Below are 24,359 nucleotides of genomic sequence, written 5' to 3' on the forward strand. Positions count from 1 at the left end.
ACAATGTCACAGCAGGTCAACAAATACAATGTGCACCCCACAGCAATAAAACACCATTACAGAATATGTCTTCCACTGATGCTGTCAAACATGTGCCTAAAGTTAGACATGTACCAAGGACATCTAACCGTATTCAACACAAAGGCCATTCTGATGAGACAAGTGTTGCAGCATCTCATAGTCAAAACAGCACTAAATACCATGTCTTTTCCAGGAATAAGCAGTGTGCCTGTAGTTCTCTAACATTTCTGGCATTCCTTCATGAGGAAGAACACATTACAGCAGCAAACCTGGACCTTGTATTGCAAAAGGGCGACACCATGTACACAGAGGTCAAGCGTCAGTTAGATGCGAAAGTCAGAAAAACAGCCGATCTACAAGCTCACGAAGGTGAAGATGGTGCATCTTTACCTAAAATAAAGAATAAAATTGCTCATGATCATCTAGCTATAGATGATTTACCGGACAAAGTGTCTGCCCGCGACCATGACTACCATGTAACAAAGCATCATGATCTTTCCCAGTATGGAACCTTTGGAGACCCTCCATCTCATTATGCAGAAAAGTGCCTAAATCTAGAAGCAGGACTTAGCTGTTTGCTAAAAGACGTGAACTATGCATTGCTGGTAATGAGTGGTTTAGTAATTGCTGTGTTCAGGAACAGATCAGGACAATTTGGTTTCTTTGACCCACACTCTAGAAGTCCTGATGGATTACCATGTCAATATTATTATCAACACTTAGGCACTGCTGTAATGCTTACATTCACAAAGTTGAAAGATATGATTAAGAGGATTATTGAGTGCCAACTGGTGTTTGAGACGTTACCAACATGCATGTATGAACTCATTCCTGTAGGATTTCACAGTGACAACCTGGATAACAGTCATGTTACTATTGCAGACTCTGGAATAGAAATTCCAACAACATCAAACACAGATGTCTACAGCACAAACAGGCAGGCTAAACATTCATTGTCAGAAATGTCTGATGGGATTGCAGAACAGTATTTTCACACCGGCAATATTGAGTGTACTGATGACAGTGCTTTATTATCACCTATGACTGAACCGGAGGTTGACATAACGTCTGCTGTTGATCATAAACATTGTAATGTCACTTGCAATCAATTATCAAGTGCAGATTTTAAAACCCCACACACCAACTTAACTCACACTGAAGCATCTCAAAGTATGACTTCCTGTAAGTTTGTGACTGGACAATCTTTCAAAATCACAAATATGAGCAAGGACCAGATAGCACACATGTTAAAATTGGAAAAAGGGAAAAGACGAAAATATATGAGGACTTGTGAAAAACTTGCATTACCAAAAACTGGCATAAAGCAACAAAAAACAGTACAGAGAAAGGAAACCAAAAACTTGAAACAAAGGACTTTGTATGCTAAATGCGAATTGTATAGACTAAGAAAAAAGTTGTATATTAACAAGCGTTTTTCAAATGATAGTGCATTTAAAATGAAACATATGCAAACAATGAAACAAATCAGTCAGCACAAGTACACAAATTATCTTGAATTTAGAATCAAACATATTGAAATCATGAAACGAATCAATCAACACAGATACAAAAATGATCTTGAATTTAGACTCAGAAAGAAACAACACATTCAACACAGATACAAAAATGATCTTGAATTTAGACTCAGAAAGAAACAACACATTCAACACAGATACAAAAATGATCTTGAATTTAGACTCAGAAAGAAACAACACATTCAACACAAATACAAAAATGATCTTGAATTTAGACTCAGACATATTGAAATCATGAAACGAATCAATCAACACAGATACAAAAATGACCCAGATTTCAGACGGCTTCATTTACAGAAATGTAATGCTTATTTTTATAAAAGATATCACAGTGAAGCAGCATATAGACTCTTTCATAAGATGCGTTGCACACGGAAAATAATACAACAATACAGACAAGAAGATGCACTACGTGCACAACAACGTAACATTGTAATGCAACAAGCCATATCTGCTTTTAGAACAAGCATACAAGATGGCCCCACTAATGTCTGCACAGTATGCCATAGAGCATTGTTTCCAGATCGAGTAAAACACTGCAATAGGACAGACTACGTAAAAAATCCAGATGTGGTGTCTGCTTGCTTGACAGGAAAATATGTTCATGTTTGCAATGATGTATGCAGAGAACCACAACATTGCACAGTACCCAATGAGAGGAAGCAAGAATGGATCTGTGCCACCTGCCATGACTATCTTAAGAGAGGGCACATGCCACCACTTGCTATGGCTAATAATTTGGAGCTGGTAGAAATCCCCCCTGAATTGTCTGATCTTAACATATTGGAGAGGCATATTTCATCCAAGTACCTAACATTTGCTAAAATCATACCTCTTCCCAAAGGCCAGCAGAGATCACTATGCGGTAATGTAGTATGTGTGCCATCTGAAGTAGAGGCGACTGTCAATGTTTTACCCAGACTTAGAAGTGATTCTCAAGTGATGAGAGTAAAGTTGAAGAGACGATTGCACTACAAAGGACATCAATTGTTCCAGACTGTCACTATGTCTAAAATTTTAAAGGCATTGCACACTTTAAAACAAATTCACCCTGAGTATAAGGACATAACTATCAGAGATGAGGCCGAATTGTGTGACCCGACAATTTACGACGAGGAAGAAGGTGACAATCAAATTGATGATATCATGGAAGATGATGAGTATGATGATGATGCATTGAGGGACATTGACAGGTGTGAGCAAAATGCACTGAATCAGCCACACGATAGTCTTGGTGAGGAACAACATATCGATATCCTGCCTCGTAATGACAATCAACAACAGGATCACTCAAACGATACAGAACAAGAGGGTGAACAGCCAACTGGTGGCATTGCCCTCGAATCTTGTCTACAGCCAATTGACATTGCAGACCAGCTATTATCGTTCAGTGAAGGAATTTACTGTATTGCGCCTGCTGAAGGTAATAAGCCGGTCAACTTTTTCAGAACACCTAAGCTTGAGTCTATGGCATTCCCAGTGCAATTTCCCACTAGTGTAAACACATTTGATGATGCAAGACCCATTAGGTTAACACCCAGCAGTTATTTTAAATCAAGGCTTACCTCTGTAGATAGTCGTTTTGCCAGAGATACAAATTATTTGTTCTTTTCACAATTCGTAACAGAAATACATTTGGCTACTTCCAGTATGTCAATACAACTGCGTAAAGGAAAGCCTAAGACACGAGATGGACGCAAAATAACCTCCAGGATGCTGCAAGACAAACACGAGGTTCAAAAACTGGTGCGAAACAAAGAGGCAATCAGATTCATGCAGCCACTGAGAGGAACCCCTGCCTATTGGGAGAAAACAACCAGAGATCTGTTTGCTACCATCAGACAATTAGGAAAACCGACTTGGTTTGGTACTGCTTCTGCTGCAGAGATGAGATGGCCTCAGGTGATTGAAGCAATTAAGAAACAACAAGGTGAACAGGTTAATTTTGAAGAACTTGACTGGGCAACAAAGTGTGAAATATTACGAAGCAATCCGGTTACAACAATGCGCATGTTTGATAAACGTGTTGATGAATTATTCAAACTGTTTCTGAGTGCCGCGCAGCCGCTTGGCAAGCTTGTAGATTACTGGTATCGTTTAGAGTATCAGAGTCGTGGCTCACCTCATGTTCACTGTTTGTTATGGATAGAGGGTGCACCCGTGTATGATGAGGACTCTGATGAGACTGTGTGCAATTTTATTGACAAGTACGTTACAGCCCGGTTGCCTGACCCAAATACTGAGCCAGAACTATACAGAAAGGTTAAAGAGCTTCAGACACACAGCAGAAATCACTCCAAGTCATGTCGCAAAAACAACAAACCTGGCTGCCGATTTGGATTTCCTAAACCCCCTGCGAGTGAGACCATGATAACGAGACCTACAGATCCTAAGCAGTTCAGTGCAGCTAAGACGAAGCTTAAACCAGTGGTTGAGTTGCTTGACGACCCTCAAACTGAATCTCTGGATTTACCACAGCTACTGGCTGCATGTAATTTAAGCATGGAAGAGTATACAAAATATCTCGAATCACTGACCAGCTCCAATAAGGTTATACTGAAACGTGATCCAAAGGAATGCATGGTGAACCCATACAATCCTTATATTCTTGATGCCTGGGATGCCAATATTGATATCCAGTACATTCTGAATGCATACTCGTGTATCATGTACATCACAGCCTACGTCACCAAAGCTGAGCACGGGATGAGCCAGTATCTCAAAACAATGATTGAAAACTCAAATCAAGACAATGCCAACCTAGACGAACGTGGGGAAATGATGCAAGTAATGCAGGCGTACACCAAAATGAGAGAGGTCAGCGCTCAGGAGTGTGTAACTCGTGTATGTGGTATAAAAATGAAGAGGTCTTCACGCAGTATCCGTTTCATACCAACAGATGACAATAGACTGAAAATGAGTTATCCCCAATCACGCTTGGAGAACACTATACCAGACTCAGAAGATGTGTGGATGACGGGGTTAATTGAAAAATACCATGCTAGACCTGAACGTCCAGACTTTGAGGTGATGTGCTTGGCTGATTTTTCTTCCACTTGCAATATTGTCTATGGCAGGCAGAAATACACAGCTAAAGATGTTGTGCCTCTACTTAATGAGATGGGATTTGTGAAGAAAAGAACAAAGGGGAAACCTGCCATCATCAGATATTACCACGTCTCAGAGGAAAAGAATCCTGAGGGATATTTTGGCACACTACTCAAACTGTACCTCCCACACCGCTCAGAGTCGCAGCTGAAAAGTGACAACTTTCAAACATACCAGTCCTTCTTGCATAGCGCCTGTGTTCAGCTACCTGGTTCAAACCAACTCCAGCCAGTATTTCTCATTGTCAAGGAAAACAAATATAAATATGAAAAACACAGTGAAGAGATCCAGAGTGCCATCGACGAATATGAGCAGAACGGGCCCATGCAAGATGAATGGTGTAATCTGGCTCCTGAATCTGAACTGGTGAGGTTGGAATGTATCGCAGAACGCGAAACACAACATTTGGATGACCAACATGAACAAGAAGATGTCCCAGACTATAGCGTTGAGTCTGAAGCTACAACAGCTGCACCGATGATACAAACCTTTCAGATAGACCCTGTAGTATTACGCCAAATGTATCAAGGTCTGAACCAGAAGCAAGCATGCATATTCTACACAGTTAGAGACTGGTGCATGAAGCGTGTTTGTAATCTACCCTCAGAGCCATTTTTCTGGTATATAAATGGTGGTGCTGGAACAGGGAAGTCACATCTAATCAAATGCATCTATTCAGAGGCATCCAAGATATTGTCCAGGCTCGAGAGAAATCGTGAGGAAACTGACATATCGCAGCCTACTGTTCTGTTAACCGCATTCACCGGTACGGCAGCTTTCAACATTTTAGGCAAAACGTTGCATTCCATCTTTAAGCTACCAAGATCCATTCAACTTCCATTCCCAGGACTTGGCAACAAACTGGATGAAGTGCGAGCAGAGCTTTCAAATGCTGAAATTATTGTCATTGATGAAGTGTCCATGGTCTCAAAGAATCTCTTTGCCTATGTAGATGCCAGACTAAAACAAATCAAAGGAAGTCAAAACCCTTTTGGAGGAATGTCAGTACTCGCTGTTGGAGACTTCCATCAGATTCCACCAATTTCACAGACTAAACCTCTCTGTGTCTATGAATCATGTCAGATAGACCTTTGGCGCGACCAATTTCAGATGATCACATTGACAGAGATCATGCGTCAGAAGGATGACATCGCTTATGCTGAGACGTTGAACAGGATCCGTGTGAAACTAAAGTCAGATACCTTGTCTGAACAAGACAGAGATATGCTTTCACAAGCCATCACCGAACCAGCACTTTGCCCAAATGATGTACTTCACATCTTTCCTACTAATAAGGAGGTCAATGAACACAACGCAAAAACGTTAGCGCTGCTTCATTCTGATGTCACAAACATTGATGCAGATGACTATAGAAAGGACAGATCATCAGGAAGAATGGCCAGACAAGCAAAACCATGTCGTGGAACCAAGAACGACTTACCAGACACACTACAAGTTGCTGTGGGTGCTCGCGTTATGATCACCAGAAACATTGATGTGGACGATGGACTTGTGAACGGCACATTTGGTAAAATTGCCCGAATAGTTACCTGTGAAAAAGATGGTGCTATATATACAAAGATGCTTGGGCTTGAGCTGGACAATACAAATGCAGGACAGAGGCACCGTCATAAAACACGCGGAGGACCTGATAATGTTGTGTACATCGAGAGGATAGAGGAAAAGCTGAAGCACGTAGTACGCAGACAGTTTCCCATGAAGCTCGCATTTGCCTGTACAATACACAAAGTGCAAGGCATGACAACCTCTACTGCTGTAGTGTCCCTAAAAAAGATTTTTCAACCCGGTATGGCTTACGTAGCTCTCAGCAGAGTAACCTCTCTCAGTGGAATGCACATCATTGATATGGATGAGACTAAAATCTATGCCAACCCTGAAATCACTGCAGGCCTCGAGAGCATGACCCAACTCAGCTTTGAGGACATAATGCCACTTGCTCACAGCACGCAAACACTGAACACGCCTGACACTCTCACCATCATCCATCACAACACAGAAGGACTGGCACCTCATATCAGTGACATAAAGAGTCATCATGAGCTGGGTCTAGCAGATGTGTTGTGTCTCACGGAAACTCACCTGCATGGATCATTTGTTGCTGAGAGTCTCCATTTGGATGGCTACAGTATGTTCAAGCGAAACAGAAACGTTTCCTACACTAACAATTCTTGCATGGCCAACAGTAACGGGGGTGGAGTTGCTGTATATGTGAAAAACAACATTCAAGCCCGTGAGAAGCCGTACATACATAATGTAACTGACCTGGAGTTTGTGGTTGTCAAAGTTGAAGCCCCAGTGAATGCACTGATTGCTGCTGTGTACAGACCTCCAAACTACGGTGTTAATCAATTCCTCCCAAACCTGAAAAGCCTCTTGGACTCTTTAGAGATCATGGATCATCACCCAATCATTGTGTGTGCAGACTTCAATGAAAATGTGCTGTCCAGTGGAACGCATGCAATATTTGATCTGTTTGAATCCAGAGGATATGCACAGCTAATCACAACTGCGACCACTGAAAAGAACACACTGTTGGACCACATTTTCATCTCTCGACCACAGCATTGTGTCCAGTCAGGTGTATTACGAACCTATCACAGTTACCACAACCCTGTATACTGTGTAATAACCTCTAACGTGTCTCAGTAGAGTAACAGTTATCAAACGATATCAACTTGTATTGTGGAATCTTAAATCCGTATTGTGAAATCTTACAGTGCAATATTTTAAAGTCTTTCATTTTATATGTCAAATTATGTGCTACTGACCACCAATTTATTGTTGGCATTATGACCAATCAATTTAAAGCTATTTCAGGTGAATAATCTGTAGGCTATTGTGCCTTGTTTTTCAAATAAACAAACAGCCAACATCTGATATAAAGTAGATTTACAAAGTCACATTTAATAGACTATTGATATACAACATTGCACTATATTGAATTATTGTTTAATAGAGTAAAGCATAATGTAATGTAGTAGTTTAATTCAGCATAGATTAACAGAACATAATGTAATTAAACAAATTCAACACGATATAATCATAATAGACATCACTGTACATTTTTATGTAGTTTAGAAAAAACAATGTTTAATATAGCAAAACATAATGCAATGTAGTTTAATTAAGCATAGATTAACAGAACATAATGTAATACAACTAATTCAGCATTATTATATTATTCAGACATTACTGTATATTTTTATTTAGTTTAGAAAAAACATGTTTAATAGAGTATATAGAGTAATAGAGTAACGCAATTAAGCTTTTGAATAGATTAACAGAACATAATGTAATACAACTAATTCATATAATAGGGGGGGGGGGTCCTCCATGCAGCCAAGCTCCACCACCTGCCTTGGCTGCCCCAGCCTCTTTGAAGCTGAGAAAGAAAGAGGGATGGACATAGGACCCCACAACAAAACCACAACACTTGGTTTCCAAGAGACAGAAATAGGACCCCCCCCCCCCCCATAACAATACCCAACCACTGGATGTGGCAGTCGCAGCCCATCCATCCTGCAGCCCCCGATTCCATAGCTGCAACATTACAAGTAAGTTGTTTCCATGGCATGCCAAATATAATGTATTGTAATCCTTGTAATGTGAGTAAGCATCCAATGCTTATTTTGTAACTAACCAAATGCTATTTACAGCTATCTGCAAACAACACTACAACTCTTGGTTTGAGAGGAGCAACAGATGGAAGGAGGATACCCCACCCCTCCCACAAACAAGAACACACCACAGACAGCCCATCCACCCTTCCATAGATACCCTACCTGTTATGTGTAAGTTAATTGTATATTAAAATGTATTACAATCTACATAATACGATTAAGCATTCACTACTCAATTTGCAACAATGCACAATTCATATGTATTAGTGATACATGTGTGCTCGTGTGTGTGTTTTTACAGGAGGTATCAACCACACTATGAAAAGCTTCACATTTCCAGAGAATGCCAGTCAATCCTGCACCACGTCTCACAGTTCCTGCACTACTGCTACCTGCTGAACGCTTATCTGGGCTGACGACTTACTGCGTTTAATTTACTTTGCATAAGATCCTGGACACTGGGGAGCACTGGATAATTACATTCCACGTTTGGAGCCAGAAGTAGGCGAGTATGGCAGGCTGGTTAGCCAATGACGGGTAAGATCCCACATGGGTAAAACACCCCGGGACAACCTAAGACAGGCACAGTCACAATTACTCAGCCTTAAAGTCACAGTGAGTATCATCTCACCAACGGGTGACAAGTGTGTGTGTGTGTGTGTGTGTGTGTGTGTGTGTGTGTGTGTGTGTGTGTGTGTGTGTGTGTGTGTGTGTGTGTGCGCGCGGGCATGCATGCATGTGTGTGTGTGCACGTGCCCTAGCCTCGACAACCTTACAGGCGTATGCAAAGGCTCAACTTTTAGATATCAGTTTATGTAGACATAGCACTCTACAGTGTATACACATAGTTTCATTATAGATATTCCACTGTCAGAGGGATGTTAAGTTCTTAGCTTGCGCATGATTCTTGATGACTATTATGTAATTTGATGTATTACCATGTGTTCTTGCTTACTCTAAATTGCTCTGGATTAAGAGCGTCTGTCAAATGCCTAAATTGGTGTGTCTGTGGGTCGGGGGGGGGGGGGGGGGGGGGGGGTGCCAGGGAAAAACTGGGATGATGGAAAGTGTTAAACATGGAGGTCACAACTCATTGTTAAATTTATGCTGGACAAATGTTTTCTTGTATATGTCAATGTCAAAAATATCACGCAAAATACTGTTAATAATAATAATAATGCATCAGTAATGCCCTCTATTAATACATATCTAATAGCTACTTTAGCTGGGGGGTGGGGGTAGGGAACTGTGATGGACATTGTGAATCTGTTTTCTTTAACTGTATGTAATGTGTTTTATTTTCGTTTTTCGTTTTATTTTTCGTTTTGTCATTATTTATTTATTTTTGTTTTGTATTTATTATTGTCAATTCATTTCGTGATAAGATTTTGTTTGTATTTGTGCTGCCAGAGGGATGTGGGGGGGGGAAAATATATGTCAATTGTTGAAAATACTTATGTGTAATATAAAGAAAATGAATAAACATATGTTTAAAAAAATAAATAGCTACTTTAGTTTACCATTAAGACTGTTATAATGCATCAATAATGTCCTCTATTAATACATCTGATAAATACTTAAGCTATATCACTTTTCTTATTTAGTGAAGTACTAGCCATTGCATGGCTCAATTATTGTCTAAAATGTATGTCAATTTTGTTTTTATCAATCTAAACTTTGCACAGATGAACTTGTATGCAAAATGCAAAAATACAAATCCTTGTATGTAAAAAATGTATGCCCAAACTCGTGATTTTTTAAAGGTACAGTAGATACTAGTAGAGCCCATCTAAAGTAAGGACTTGTTATGCCTTGTAAAGTATGTATACATGAGATAGAAGCAGTTATATAGAAAATGTCCATACCATCATTAAGCACATTAAAGATTATGTTATTAACCTGGAATTAAACATTTATAATTGTGTCTACAAATGTTTCGGAAGTGGTAATTTTCTTATGAAATTGGGGGTCTGTGGGACGACCCACCAAGTTTGAGACCTGTAGCATGTTTAGAGATTATCTGGAGTTATGGCCCAGCCAATAGGAAGACAGTGTGGATGGGGCATAATATGTTACAGCTGTAACATATAGTAAGACCACCCACAAACTTTGAGACCTGTAGCATGCTGGGAAACAGAGTTAAGGCTGTTTAAAGCCTTAAATTGGCTGTTTAGAGCCTTACATTGCGCATAAAATGCAATGTATAAAGTTATTGCCGTGTCAAGTTTGAAACTCGGGGACCGGAGTAATAGTTTTCCCATTGGTGGTCTAAATCCATAATCAAAATTTCGGGACTGTAGCATATTGTAAACAAAAGTAGAAAATGTATTAAAGCTGAAGTAAAAGTTTAAAAAAGTATGAACATTTGGAAAAACTATAGTTTAAGCATAAATAACTGCATAAAGCGGAATAAAGTATGTGGAAGTTGTAGAAGTGTTTTTAAAAGTTTTTCTTTAAAGGTAAAAAAAAAAAATCAAGTTTATTCTTTTTAAGTAAAAAAAAAAAAAGTTTAAGTTTTTTCTTAATAAGTAAAAAAAAAAAAAACTTTATTAAAAAAATAGTAAAAAAAAAAAAAAGTTTAAGTTTTTTCTTAATAAGTAAAAAAAAAAAGTTGAAGTATTTTCTTAATAAGTCATTTTTTTTTTAAGTTTTCAATTTTTTTCAATTTTTTCATTTTTTTCAATTTTTTTCATTTTTTTCCAATTTTTCAATTTTTTTAATTTTTTTCAATTTTTTTCAATTTTTTTCAATTTTTTTCAATTTTTTTCAATTTTTTTCAATTTTTTTCAATTTTTTTCAATTTTTATTTTTTAAAAAAAAAAATCAAAAAAAAAAAAAAAAAAAAGTTTTTATTTTTTTTGCGTGCGTGCGTGCGTGCGTGCGTGCGTGCGTGCGTGCGTGCGCTTGCGAGAGCTGTGTAAAGGCCAGCCAATAGGAAGACAGGGTGTGTGTGTGCGAGCGTGCGAGCGAAGACAGGGTGTGTGTGTGTGTGTGTGCGTGCGTGCACTTGCATGTGTCTAGCCTAATTGCACAAATAGCAGACCTACAAGCTCACAAGGTATCGCAGAGCAACTCATTGAGATCTTGTAACTTTAATGTCAGCCCTGCAATTAAGCCCTTATATGTCTCAGCTGTGGAAGTAAAAAGAGTTCTACTACTTGCCAGCACTATGACTGGGAGATTTCAATGGTCCTGGATGGGGGAAAACTATGTCCGAACAAATTGCTCTATCGCAAAAAGTAAAAGTCGAATGCAAATATTTCTTTCGCTGTGAGTGGCCTGAGATATCGAGGTACACCATGTGCGATTGTGGTGTTGGTACGATTGAAAATGTGGTTATAAGAGCGAGTTAAGAATTGTCAGCGCGATAATTTCCTCATAAGAATTATACAATGGAGGTCAATGAGCAGATTGACTGTTTTTGTGTCACTTAAAAGGCTGTAGTTCACATTCTGTATGTCTCTGTGATTTGTTGGTCACATTGTGTGAAAGAGGACATGTGTGGCTACAAAATGACCAAAGAACATGCGTGTAAAATGAATACTTTGGCCGGGACGACAATTTGTTTGGTAAATTTTCAAGGAAAGAATTTCAGTCTCCACACTCTAGTCAAAGAAGCCCCGCACTCTAAGATGGCACTAATTACGCGAAACGGCCTGCGATTGAACTGCGATTTCGGAAAAACCGTTTAACGTATTCAAATACGGTTTGAACCGTCCAGAGTCCAGAGTCGTGTGAGCGTTCTAAAGTTTAAATCACGTTTCTACGACAAAGTATGCCAGAGTAATGAGGCTGCAAAAGTGAGGTTGATTTAGAGATAAATCCCATTCATTGTCTATGGGAGGCAAAAACTATAAATAAAGTTAAATATTTTAAAAAGTATAAACTTTTTCAAAACAACTTTTTCACCAATGAAAGTTCAAAGATAGATGAACATTATAAAGTTTGAATGAAGTTTCAAAGTGAAAGTATGACGGAGTAATAAGAGCTCAAAAAAGTTAACTGTGAAAAATGGGACCTTTCTTCCATCGACTCCCATTATAAAGGATGTTAAAAAAAGTTAAAAAGTATAAAAAGTATAAAAAGTATAAAACTTTGTAAAAATAAAAATACAAGCCACAATCACTTCAAAGAGCTGAACAGTTTGAAGTTTGAACTAAATTTCTAGCATAAAGTATGTGGAAGTAGTAGGGTGTCAAAAAAACGGGTGGAATAAATAAAGAAGCGGAATAAATATAGGCTGGCAATAACTAGTGTGTGCTCGCTGTAGCGAGCCCACAACTAGAAAGCAGTTCCTGTAGAAACTGCGTGGGCTCGCATAAAATGCAATGTATAAAGTTATTGCCGTGTCAAGTTTGAAACTCGGGGTAATAGTGTTACCATTGGTGGTCTAAATCCATAATCAAACTTTCTGGACTGTAGCATATTGTAAACAAAAGTAGAAAATGCATTAAAGCTGAAGTAAAAGTTAAAAAAAGTATGAACATTTGTAAAAACTATAGTTTAAGCATGAATAACTGCATAAAGTGGAATAAAGTATGTGGAAGTAGTATGATGCCCAAAAAGTGGCAGAATAAAGTAAGTAAAGTATTACTGTCTACTAATGATTTGTAATGTATGAATAATGCTTTACAATGTATTCTTGATTAATTAGGAAAAGGTAAAAAGAAAAAATACATCAATGGATATGAAAGCATGAATGAGCAGAAATTGTATTAAATAGCATACTTTTACATTTAAAAAAGGGTCAAATAGCATTGTAGCGCCTAAATCCCTGTATTAGGTGCTACTGGCTGCTGACGGATGAGGAAGTTTAGACGTGTGCTGAAAGAACTGAGGTCCAGAATGTTCGTAGAGTGGATATTAAATTATATTTATTTTCCTTACAAAATCCTATACTTTGAAGGCAAATAACATAAGTAGCAAACAGTCAAACGTGGTGAATGCAACAGTCCCTGTCTGCACAGTCAGAAAACAGTTTGCCTCCTATCAACAACACCTGCAATTCATTAGGGACAGGGTTAAATACCCTCCCTGTAACTATGGCAACCTGAACTTGACCACACCCCTCAGTGGACATCATTGGCCACAATTAGGAGACTCAAAATGGCGCTTACAAGCATATAGGCCTATCTTTAAAAGCATAAACACAATGATTATTGATTTTTCTTTGATTGATGAAGTGTTTTTATTTTTAAAAACAAATTTAAATGTAAAAAAATAAATAATCTAAAAAAATCTTTTTCTTTTTAAGTTAAAAAAAAGTTTAAGTTTTTTATTTTTAAGTTTTCTTTTTTAAGTTATAGCTGTGTAAATGCCAGCCAATAGGAAGACAGAGGGGTGGGGCTTAAGCAATTACAGCGTGCTCCTATTGGTGGTCTAAGTCCATGGAACAAGTTTCAAGACTGTAGCATGCTACAAACAAAAGATATAGCTGTGTAAAGGCCAGCCAATAGGAAGACAGAGGGGCGGGGCTTAAGCAATTAAGCCATTAAAGCTTGTTCCTCTTGATGGTCTACGTCCATGTACCAAAGTTTAAGGCTGTAGCATGTTGTGAACGAAAGTTAGAGCTGTGTAAAGGCCAGCCAATAGGAAGACAGAGGGGCGGGGCTTAAGTAATTAACCAATTGCAGCATGCTCCTATTGGTGGTCTAAGTCCATGGAGCAAGTTTCAAGACTGTAGCATGCTGCAAACAAAAGTTATAGCTGTGTAAAAGCCAATAGGAATACAGAGGGGCGGGGCTTAAGCAATTAAGCCATTACATTTTTGTGGAACACTGTACCAATAAAGAAATAGACTCCTTCATAACCGCTCTCAAAGAGCACTTAGAGCAGTTACAGTGGGCTGCTATTTGAAACTGGCCCTGCTAAAAAAGCCAATTTTTCCACACTGTAGGCCTCCACATTTCTTCCCATTTTGAGGGACGATAGCCCCTCCTATGCCCAGGTTAGTGTGTTTGTGTGTACCCCATAGCGATTATTTGATTGGCTGAGTAGGGAATGTGTACCGCAAAATTTGTGATAATGGGCTTGGCACGGAATGTGATGATGTATGATGATAAGAGCGCCTCTCACTTCACACAAAGTGTGATTTTTTCATCTTTCATCAACTGTAATATAGGCTATTATCAGCTAACATAGTAACAGCCTATAATAGCTGACAATGACATTATTTATTCCCTTCTTCTCTGGAATCCTGCCTCAAAGCAGCAGAAAACTGTCGTTCCCTGGCCTGATGTCATCGCTAGGGACACATGCATCAGTAAGCAGGAACTGGGCATGGACCGGAAAGTCTGGCGTGGCATTGTGTGTGTGTGTGTGTGTGTGTGTGTGTGTGTGTGTGTGTGTGTGTGTGTGTGTGTGTGTGTGTGTGTGTGTGTGTGTGTGTGTGTGTGTGTGTGTGTGCGTGCGTGCGTGAGTCTCTGTGTCACAGGCACGTGCAGATGGGGGTGGGGTTTTTCTTTTTTTTTGGCCACATAACTAAGGGGGCATGTGATGTGGGGGGCCAATACAAGCTTGTGTGGGGGCCAATTAGGGCTTGTGTGGGGGGGGCAATAAGGGCTTATGTGGGGGGCCAATGGTTCAAGACGAACATTTGACAAGTAATGATAATTCCACTATCATAATGAATTATCTTTTAATCTGCCATCAGTCAGTTTTAGTTTCAGACTCATGAGAACATATTGCTTATTTTACTGTCCAATGACACAAGGGACGGACTACCCCCAAAAATCGGCGCACAAGTGTGATTTTTTCATATAATTGTATATTTGTACAAATGTTCTGATTATAATGTTATGAATTATAATTATAATAATAATAATTATTATTATTAGTAGTAGCCTACAGTAGCCTACAGTAGTAAGTGCTGGGTTATCAAATAATAACAATAAGTCAATTTGTCATGTCTTCATGCAAATGTCAGAGACGGAACGTTTTGCAAGCACATGCGGACCGCTTTTACTGCAACACCACACCACTTCCTGTTTGGAAAACTGCCACTGGTAAGTAACGTCCCAGCTCTGTTGTGTACAGTACATATTATATTAATTTATCACCTAAATGAACACATTGCGTTTGTCCCAGTTCGTTACTTTGTTAAACAACAGACCCGAAACCATTACTTGTCTTTGTCCCGTTGTTTTAGGTCCGTTTTTGCTCTCATTTGTCATGCTATTTATTTTGAGTTTATTTTGCTAACAATTAGCTACCAGGCTAATTAGCTCCCCGCGGCCCCGCCGTCATAAGAGGAACACACAAACACTGCGTGTTGCTGACTGTTATGACGTTGAGTCATACATGTCTATAAATTAATTGTACTAAACGGGTTTTAATCTGTGAAGAAGTTTTCATGTCATTAACTAATAGCTAACACAGTAGCCTTTTGCTAGCAGTGTTTTTTTCACTCATTACATTCTGATATGTCATCAGGAGCACACAGCCCGTTGGTAAGTTAGATTTGAACTGTAGTGTGTGAAATGTATAATGTTTGCTATGGGCTACTGGTAGCATTTTGTGCAGTAGTATTGTCACGTTGTGTCCGCGTTGGTATACCGCAAGTATTGAGCGAGCGAGCGGCGCACGGGGTGCAATGTTTATGTAGCAATGCTAGTGTTTAGCTGTGGCCAGCGTTGGCTGTTTTGACAGGTTGCTCTGTCGGGACGCTTAGCGGACTGTAGCGTGGTGGAGAAGTCCTGTGTTATTGTGTGGTGTTTGCACGTCCATATAGTGTCACGTCAGTATATTAACTTACGGACTCTGTTGCCATGGTAATGTTTTAGTATCGTGCCGGCCGGCTGGCATAGTGCGTGCGTGCTGCGTGCGATCTGCGCAAGGCACTTTGGGAATTGCATTCTGGGAAATGCAGTTTATAGTTTATATACTTATTGTATCCAGCTCGCTGTATTAACAGAGTTTACTGTGCTGCTTTACTGTGCTGCTTTATATACACATTTAGTGTATGCGCAGTACATATGTGGTTTGGTTATATGTAGGCTACTTGTGTGTATATAGGGAATGTATGCATGATGCTGGTTTTCTTTATATTGCACTTTTGTATCAGTAATGAGAGGAGCTGTAAGATTATGTTACAAGTATATTCAGCAGGTATATTCTGGGAGAATGTACAGCTATATTATATTTTGTGAGAGTCAATTACAATAACATACTGTGATGCTTATTTGTTAATTGTTGCATTATATTCGAACGAATGTTATGGTAATGCCATTTTTATTTTATTCTTTCTTCCAGGTTTATGACCTGTGGTCTTTCATATCAATAAATTGACTAACACGAGTCATGCCCATGTGTGCTGCCTGTTCTTAGCCCTTCGGAGGGCTTAATCTACCAAACTCCGAACAGCTATAGCAGTGGTTCCCAAAGTGGGGTCCGTGGACCCCTAGAGGTCCTTGAGTTGAAGGGGGTCCCCAGCTAAATGATAGTTAGGAACCAAATGGACCCTTATGGGTCTGTAACTATGAGTCTTACAATCCTTTTATATGAATTGGGGGTCCCAGAGATAGAAATGACATTAAATGTAGTTAATATGCATGTCAAACTGGGGGTCCTTGAAATTAAACGGGTTCTTATGGTCCAGGGTCCCTGTATCTTTTCAACTGGGGGTCAATTAGTGTCAATTTGGGGACCATGACATCTTGTACATTTGTCATAGCACCTTGTATGTCATGGTTTTATCTAAACTCTGTCTCTCTCTCTCTCTCTCTCTCTCTCTCTCTCCCCCCCCTCCTTTGCATCACGGTGAGTTGTGAGCTTGTAGATTGGCTAATTTTAAACAATTGAGTACTTTTTACTTTGGTACTGTAGCAATATAGACTTTTTACTTTCAACAGTGTTTTTTATATTGGAAATAAACAACTGATTAATTGCTTATTTTGATCTCCTTCATTTTGCAGATGAAATTACTATCCTGCCTACATCTGAGTAAGTATAGATAAATGGGCATGTTGTGTAGTTTATTTTCCAGTTCGGTTACCTGTTCTGTACTTGGGAGGTCGGTACCTTAGGGTCCCTTGAATGTCAATCTACTCTCCATGGGATGCACTGTTACCACTGTCTGCTCACAGACAAATCTAACGTCACTTGAGTGTTGATGAGGTGTTTCAAATATGCAACAGGTGCAGTAGGAGATTGTGAAAACTTGAAACGTGAATTGGTGACCCAACATCACATTATTCCTCCCTCCCTGTAGAACGCTGTGGCCCCCCTGCTGCCTAATGTTATTATTAGTATTGTAAAAATAGCAGATCTACAAACTTGCAACACACAGAAAATGTTGCTGATTTGGTCATTTAAGTTTAGCCTTTTATTTGTTATCAGACAGTGTATTCTATACTGTTGAATTAAAAATGCCTTCTAAAACCTAACCTACGGTTTTTGAAGACCTTCAAATTCTTATTAACCCATTTTGACCTGACATTAGATTAAAAAAATGTCTTCTACATCCTGACAGTTTTCTGAAAAAGCTATGTTTCTATGTCAGTGGTTTTTCAAAAATAGCAGACCTACAAGCTCGTAGCGCGCCACTCGGTGGCGCACTATGAGCTTGTAGATCTGCTATTTTTCAATAGCTAAAGCATAACATAATGCCAACACCAAAAGTTCCCGCCACAATGGGTTAAAAAAGAAAATAATGGAAATGAATTAATACAAATTCTGCATGTATAGCAACTACAAACTGAATAATTTCCTCTATCTCCTTCAATCTGCAGATCAAACGACACCACCCTACCTTCTGAGTAAGTATTAACTGTATCAGCTTAATATTTGCAGATACCAAACATCACTGGAATCTCGGGGAAAGCTTGCCAATATCGCCTCCCGTTGCCTGTGATAGACCTATGTAATAGACATATGTGCGATTTGCATTCTCTTCCACACTTCACACAGGGCGATACATTGACACAGCATTTTACAGTGAAGATTGGGATCCCAGAGATATAGATTAATTTGGATCAAATGGGGCTCTGTGGCATAATGCATATCAAACTGGGGGTTCCATGAAGTTAAAAAGGTTGAGAATCATTGAACGCTAAACTGTATTGGAATGCCATTGCGTACTGTACAATCCTCACGATTTAACCCAGATGTATGCATCGTCAATCACTGAAAATATATCTACAAGCTCACAATGTGGGATGTGAATGGGTGACATTCAATTTACCATTATTATTACCATTATGTTATTTACCAGCTGATATCACAAATCTACTGAGGTTTACAGGTTTTATTCACATGCATCATGCAGGTAGTACAGGTGCAATACTTTTTTCTCCCAGTGGATTGAATACAAACCATATTTAATGTAAACGTGAAATCAGCGCCTTACTGATTTAATGTGGTTGACGTTTTAGTATTTTAGGATATTAAGTAATAAGGTCAGTGGGGGCACGGAGGCACAGTTGGTAGTGCTGTCGCCTCACAGCTAGAAGGTCCTGGGTTCGATTCCCGCTCGGGGCGCTGTGGGTGCTGGCGGCGTGTTTCCTCCTCCACGTCATCAGTGCCCATACCCGAGGCGGGGTTGGCGAAAGGGCCTTTCTGTGTGGAGTTTGCATGTTCTCCCCGTGTCCCCTAGGGTAGGTACCCTCACAAAAACATGCAGTAATCCTGGTCTCTAAACTGCCTCCCCCTGGCCAGCCGGGGCGCCTGATGGAGGGGAAAGGAACTGGTTGGAATAACGTGTTCCTTCCACGCGCTATGTCCAACCAGGGAAACTCCCCCCTGTCAGGTGTAAAGGAGCAACTTGGACACAAAAGCATGAAGGAAGCATGAGTTAAGTCCGTTGCTCTCCCCAGGTTGGCGGAGGGTGTGTAGAGCCCAGGATCACATTAGATGATTGACACAGGGGTGAAAAATGGGTTACAAAATCGTGGGATAAAAGATATATATAAAAAAAAGTCAGTGATTTTCAAACTTTTTGATTTCAAGGGCCCCAAAAAAAGTATGAAAATATGTGCCAGGAACACAATTTTCTTTTTAAACAGACCTGCATGCTCATTTGCCATTTTCAAATGGCCAAAGTCTGTTGAAGTGCTTACATTTTTATTTTGCTGGGAACCCCCTCAAGGAACCCTGGGGGTTTCCGCAACCCAGACCCCACTTTGAGAACCACTGCCTTAAATTACTTTAATAACTGTCAACCTAGCTTTAAGTGTTCATCACTAATACTCATAAGATGACACCATTCCTGCCTACCCACTTTGTCGCAGAGGATAGCAATGGGTTAGTGATGGCCAATTGAACGATAGGTTGAAACTGTGTGAAGTGTTTAAATTGGAGCAGATTGATTCAATGCAAGCTGTTACAATGTAAGCCATTTAGTTAGAAATATGCAGCAGTGTGCATTGAACTTTACTCATTTAGCAGGAAATGATTAACCCATTTAGACCTGAGGACACATCTCTGTCACCCTATAGCTTTTTTTTCCCCCTGATGAAGGCTTAACCGCCGAAACGTTGGATATTTGTCTTACCTGCTGTCCGAATAAATATTGGTACTCTGGCTATTGGTGTGTGCGGCCACCTTCTTGTTCATTCAAGATCTCCTATACAGTTTTCTCCCGTGCGACGGCACCGCCACAAGGACTTTGGTGTGCGTAGAGCCTCTTTGTACACCCTATAGCTTTTAACCATGACTATAAACTTTACCTGAAAAATGGCAGATCTACATGCTCTGAGTGCTGCGCTACGAGCTTGTAGCTTGTTTTCTTTAACTCAAATCTTTGCTTCTGGGGGGGTCCCTGCTACAACATATTTTCAGATGGGGTCTGTGGCAAAATACAGATAATTCTCGGGGTCCTTGACATGAAATGGTTTGAGAACCACTGATAAGGTTTTGGAAGACATATTGTAGAATCTGGTGCCAGATCTCAATGGGTTAACAACACAAAAGAAAAATATTCTTTGAACAATTAAGTAATTGCTGATTTTCTCCTTTTCATTCTGCAGACTTAGCTGGTTGCTGTTGACCTACACTTGAGTAAGTATTAGTTATCAACACTGATGATGTTTTTACACAATATTTGTATTCAAGTTGAATATAGATGCAAGAAGTGATGTCACACACACACACACACACACACACACACACATTTTGACACATAGTAACCACTTAGGCGTTATTCCTAGTATGGACTTTCAGTGGTGAGGTGACCACCGAACTACAACATGACGTCACTGAGCCGCGGTGAAGAGCATACCACGGCCACCGCCTCAGCCCTACTCTCTGTTTTTACTCGCCACCGCTCCACGCTATTTCAGCTCCGGTGGTCACCTCGCCACCGAAAATCCACACTATGAATAGGCCTTTAAGCCCTGTATGATTAGCAAAAATAGCAGACCGACAAGCTCACAACGTGACTTGTGAATTTGTAGCTTTATAGCTTAAAAACATACTTATGTTTATGGTGGAGGGGCAGATGTTTTGGTTAGGGACCCTTTGACCAAATGGCCACATTCTGAGCTTGTAGAACTGCTATTTGCAGCACACACCACTGTTGTACGATGGAACACACATTATACTTTAAATATTGAATACTATGGTTGATGTAATTAGCAATTGCATATTCTATACAGTACAGTAACTGACTACATAAGGCTTATTAATCCTGTGGGGAAGATTCAGAACAGCTAGCCAAATTGCTGCAAATAAACATTGTAATAACTAGGGTTGACCTGATCAGGTGATCGGAAATCTGCTCCAATCTCATGATTTTCAAAAGATCGGATTTTTTATTGTAAATCTCAAAGAAAGATGTATAAGCAATGAGATTTTGTAAACTGTTTATGCTAGCGCAGTTTGTGTTGTAACTTTATATATTCCATGAGAGGTGGAGTTAGTTGCTTTAGCAAACAACACAAGGTTTCTTCCCGACAGCAACATTATGCATTTATGTTACTGATATACTTGTATAAATGTGACTATGAATATTCTTTCTTTCAGGTAAACCTTGCGCAGTGAACCCTGGGTTCCAGTGGATCCTGTTTTTATCTTAATCCAACACCCCAAACCCCTCTATCTCCCTGCTGCCTCTCTGTCTTTTGTCTCTACCTTTTCTCTATCTCGCCCAGAGAAGTCTCAGAGTTGGGAGCAACTCTGAGAGATCTTGCTCTGCTCCCTTAAGCAACCCCTTATACGCAACCCTGAAACGCAACTTGATACAAGTTTTGATGCAACCCTGATATGAAACCTGATACAACCCTGATATGAAACCTTGGATACAGTTTTTCTCTTAATCCAACACCCCAAACCCTTCTATCTCCCTGCTGCCTCTCTGTCTTTTGTCTCTACCTTTTCTCTATCTCGCTCAGAGAAGTCTCAGAGTTGGGAGCAACTCTGAGAGATCTTGCTCTGCTCCCTTAAGCAACCCCTGAAACGCAACTTGATACAAGTTTTGATGCAACCCTGAAACGCAACTTGATGCAACCCTGATATGAAACTTGATACAACTTTTGATGCAACCCTGATATGAAACCTTGAAACCTTGGATACAGCTTTTTGAGACATTTGTATTGCCACACCTTTGAGCCATCTTTGTTTATTCACCTTTTGTTTTGGTTAAACATCCATCCACCTAAACACCATTTCCACATTCCTGAGTGATAGTTTTTACATTCCGTATACATTCATTTTTGAAATTATTTGTTTCTGGCTATCCACTATCTGGATCCGAACGCAGCCTCAACTCGATCAGCTTGGTGTCTGCACTCTACATACTGAACCAGGACCGGACTACGTACTGGACCAGGATCATCAAAGCAAACACATTTCACAAACTGTTTAGAAATACTCTTAACATTAGTACAGTATATACTCCTAGCAAGGCCAACCTCTCTTTATTGTTCAGCTTCTTTATACATTGTATAGTAAAATATACTTGAGTAAAAATAAATGTATGGTAGTTCAATAGGCTTGTTTAGAATTCTGTTTGATAGTTAAACTATTTGCAGCTCTGACAAGTGGACCTGTCTGTGATCACTCTATTGAACAGCGGTCCATCAACTGAAGTAGCCCAACTGCTATATTAAGTGTATACATTACCAAGATAATTTTCCTAATCCATCACTATATTGTTAAGCTATCACTGAATATTTAATCAGCACTACTTGAAGGTTTGTTGCTTGTGCTAACATTTGAGAAACATTTCATTGGTTCAAAACAAAACGGTCATTTCCACATTCCTATACATTTAGTTTAATCTTTGATCAAATACTAAATCTACAAAGGTAGTGTTCATATCTATATTAACTGTCTATACTGCCTTATAGATACACTGATTTAATGAATGACTGGTATTTGTTTGGTGCACTAATCGTTTAGTCTAACATTGCCTGTATTGCATTAAATGCAGCCCGTTTTTTTAAATTAATTGCAAACTTGACCACATTTCCTCTTTTGAACAGTTCTTTAAACTAAACTGCTTATTAATACTGTTGTAGCCTACATTGTTTAGAAAGTGAGATAATACAAGTGGACGTGTGACAAATCACTTGCTTCTGTTTGGTACTATAGTGAATGTCCCTCAGTGATTGAGATTGCATTGTGGTTTTCAGTAGCTCACATCTGGTATATTACCTAGAATTCTGTGAAACTACAGTTGACGTCTGGTCCTATATTACAATTGTTTCATAATTTTCTGGGTGTCTATAGAACAAGTTGCTAGTGAACTGTAGCCTACTGTATCAATCACTACATTCTCTGAAGATATTTGTGAATATCGTAGTCCCTATTAAGTTACCATAAAAACATTGCAAAGCACAAACTTATACGCAATATTTAAGGTTTACCAGTGTGACAAATAGCCTACAAGAACCAAACGTTACCATGCCGAGGAAAGGGAAAAAAAGTCAAGCTAAAAAACAACACTGGTCCAAGTTGAAATTATCTGACGATGTGATACCTGGTCAACAAATGCATGTTCCCCACAGCTGCAATGATGTGAAACCAATGTACTACACTGATGCTGTAAAACAGGTTAGTCACAGTGAAGTTGGACATCTGTCAGGGACATCTCATATTCAACACAAAGGCCAATCTGACGAGACGAGAGTTAAAGCATCCCATAGTCAAAACAGCACTAAATACGATGTATTTTCCAGGAATAAGCAGTGTGCCTGTAGTTCTCTAACATTTCTGGCATTCCTTCATGAGGAAGAACACATTACAGCAGCAAACCTGGACCTTGTATTGCAAAAGGGCGACAGCATGTACACAAAGGTCAAGTGTCAGTTAGATGCAAAAGTAAAAAAAACAGCCGATCTACAAGCTCACGAAGGGGGACAGTTACCTAAAACAAAGAAAAAAATTGATTATACTCATCTAGCTACAGATGAACTACCGGACAAAGTGTCTGCCCGCGACCATGACTACCATGTAACAAAGCATCATGATCTTTCCCAGTACGGTTCATTCGGAGATCCTCCATCTAATTATGCAGAAGAGTACCTAGATCTAGAAGCAGGACTTAGCTGTTTGTTAACAGAGGTGAACTATGCATTGCTGGTAATGACTGGTTTAGTAATTGCTGTGTTCAGGAACAGATCAGGAAAATTTGGTTTCTTTGACCCACACTCTAGAAGGCCTGATGGATTACCATATAATGAAGATACTCAACACTTAGGCACTGCTGTAATGATTACATTCACAACATTGAAAGATATGATTGACAGGATTATTGAGTGCCAACTGTTGTTTAAGACGTTACCAACATGCATGTATGAACTCATGCCTGTAGGATTTCACAGTGACGACGTGGATAACAGTGATGTCACTATTGCCGACTCCATTGACCTGTCACCACGAGCTGGAATAGAAATTCCAACAACATCAAACACAGATGTCTACAGCACACACCATGCAAACAGGCAGGCTAAACATTCATTGTCAGAAATGTCTGATGTGATTGTAGGACATTGTACAGAATATCAAACAAGCAAGTGTATTGATGACAGTGCTGTATCACCTATGAGCGAGCAGAAGGATGCTAAAGTGCATTGCCATAAAGACTGTTTATCTAAGAATTTGACACATTATCTTAAAA

The 24,359-nt window shown here is 39.5% G+C and overlaps 1 long non-coding RNA gene across 2 annotated transcripts; it reads left to right on the forward strand.

The window, feature by feature from the left end:
- Nucleotides 1-15,293: 15,293 nt before the first annotated feature.
- On the forward strand, nucleotides 15,294-22,688 carry LOC308312627. 2 transcript variants are annotated; one of them, XR_013963789.1, is made up of 3 exons: nucleotides 15,294-15,309; nucleotides 20,275-20,299; nucleotides 21,263-22,688. It is a non-coding gene; the product is annotated as an uncharacterized lncRNA (long non-coding RNA). The 2 variants fall into 2 exon arrangements; XR_013963790.1 differs by lacking the exon at nucleotides 15,294-15,309 and adding an exon at nucleotides 17,947-18,060 and having other exon boundaries at nucleotides 20,269-20,299.
- Nucleotides 22,689-24,359: the final 1,671 nt, after the last annotated feature.

Source organism: Protomyctophum bolini (genome assembly GCF_963924005.1).
Source record: "Protomyctophum bolini genome assembly, chromosome: 1".
NCBI lineage: Eukaryota > Metazoa > Chordata > Actinopteri > Myctophiformes > Myctophidae > Protomyctophum > Protomyctophum bolini.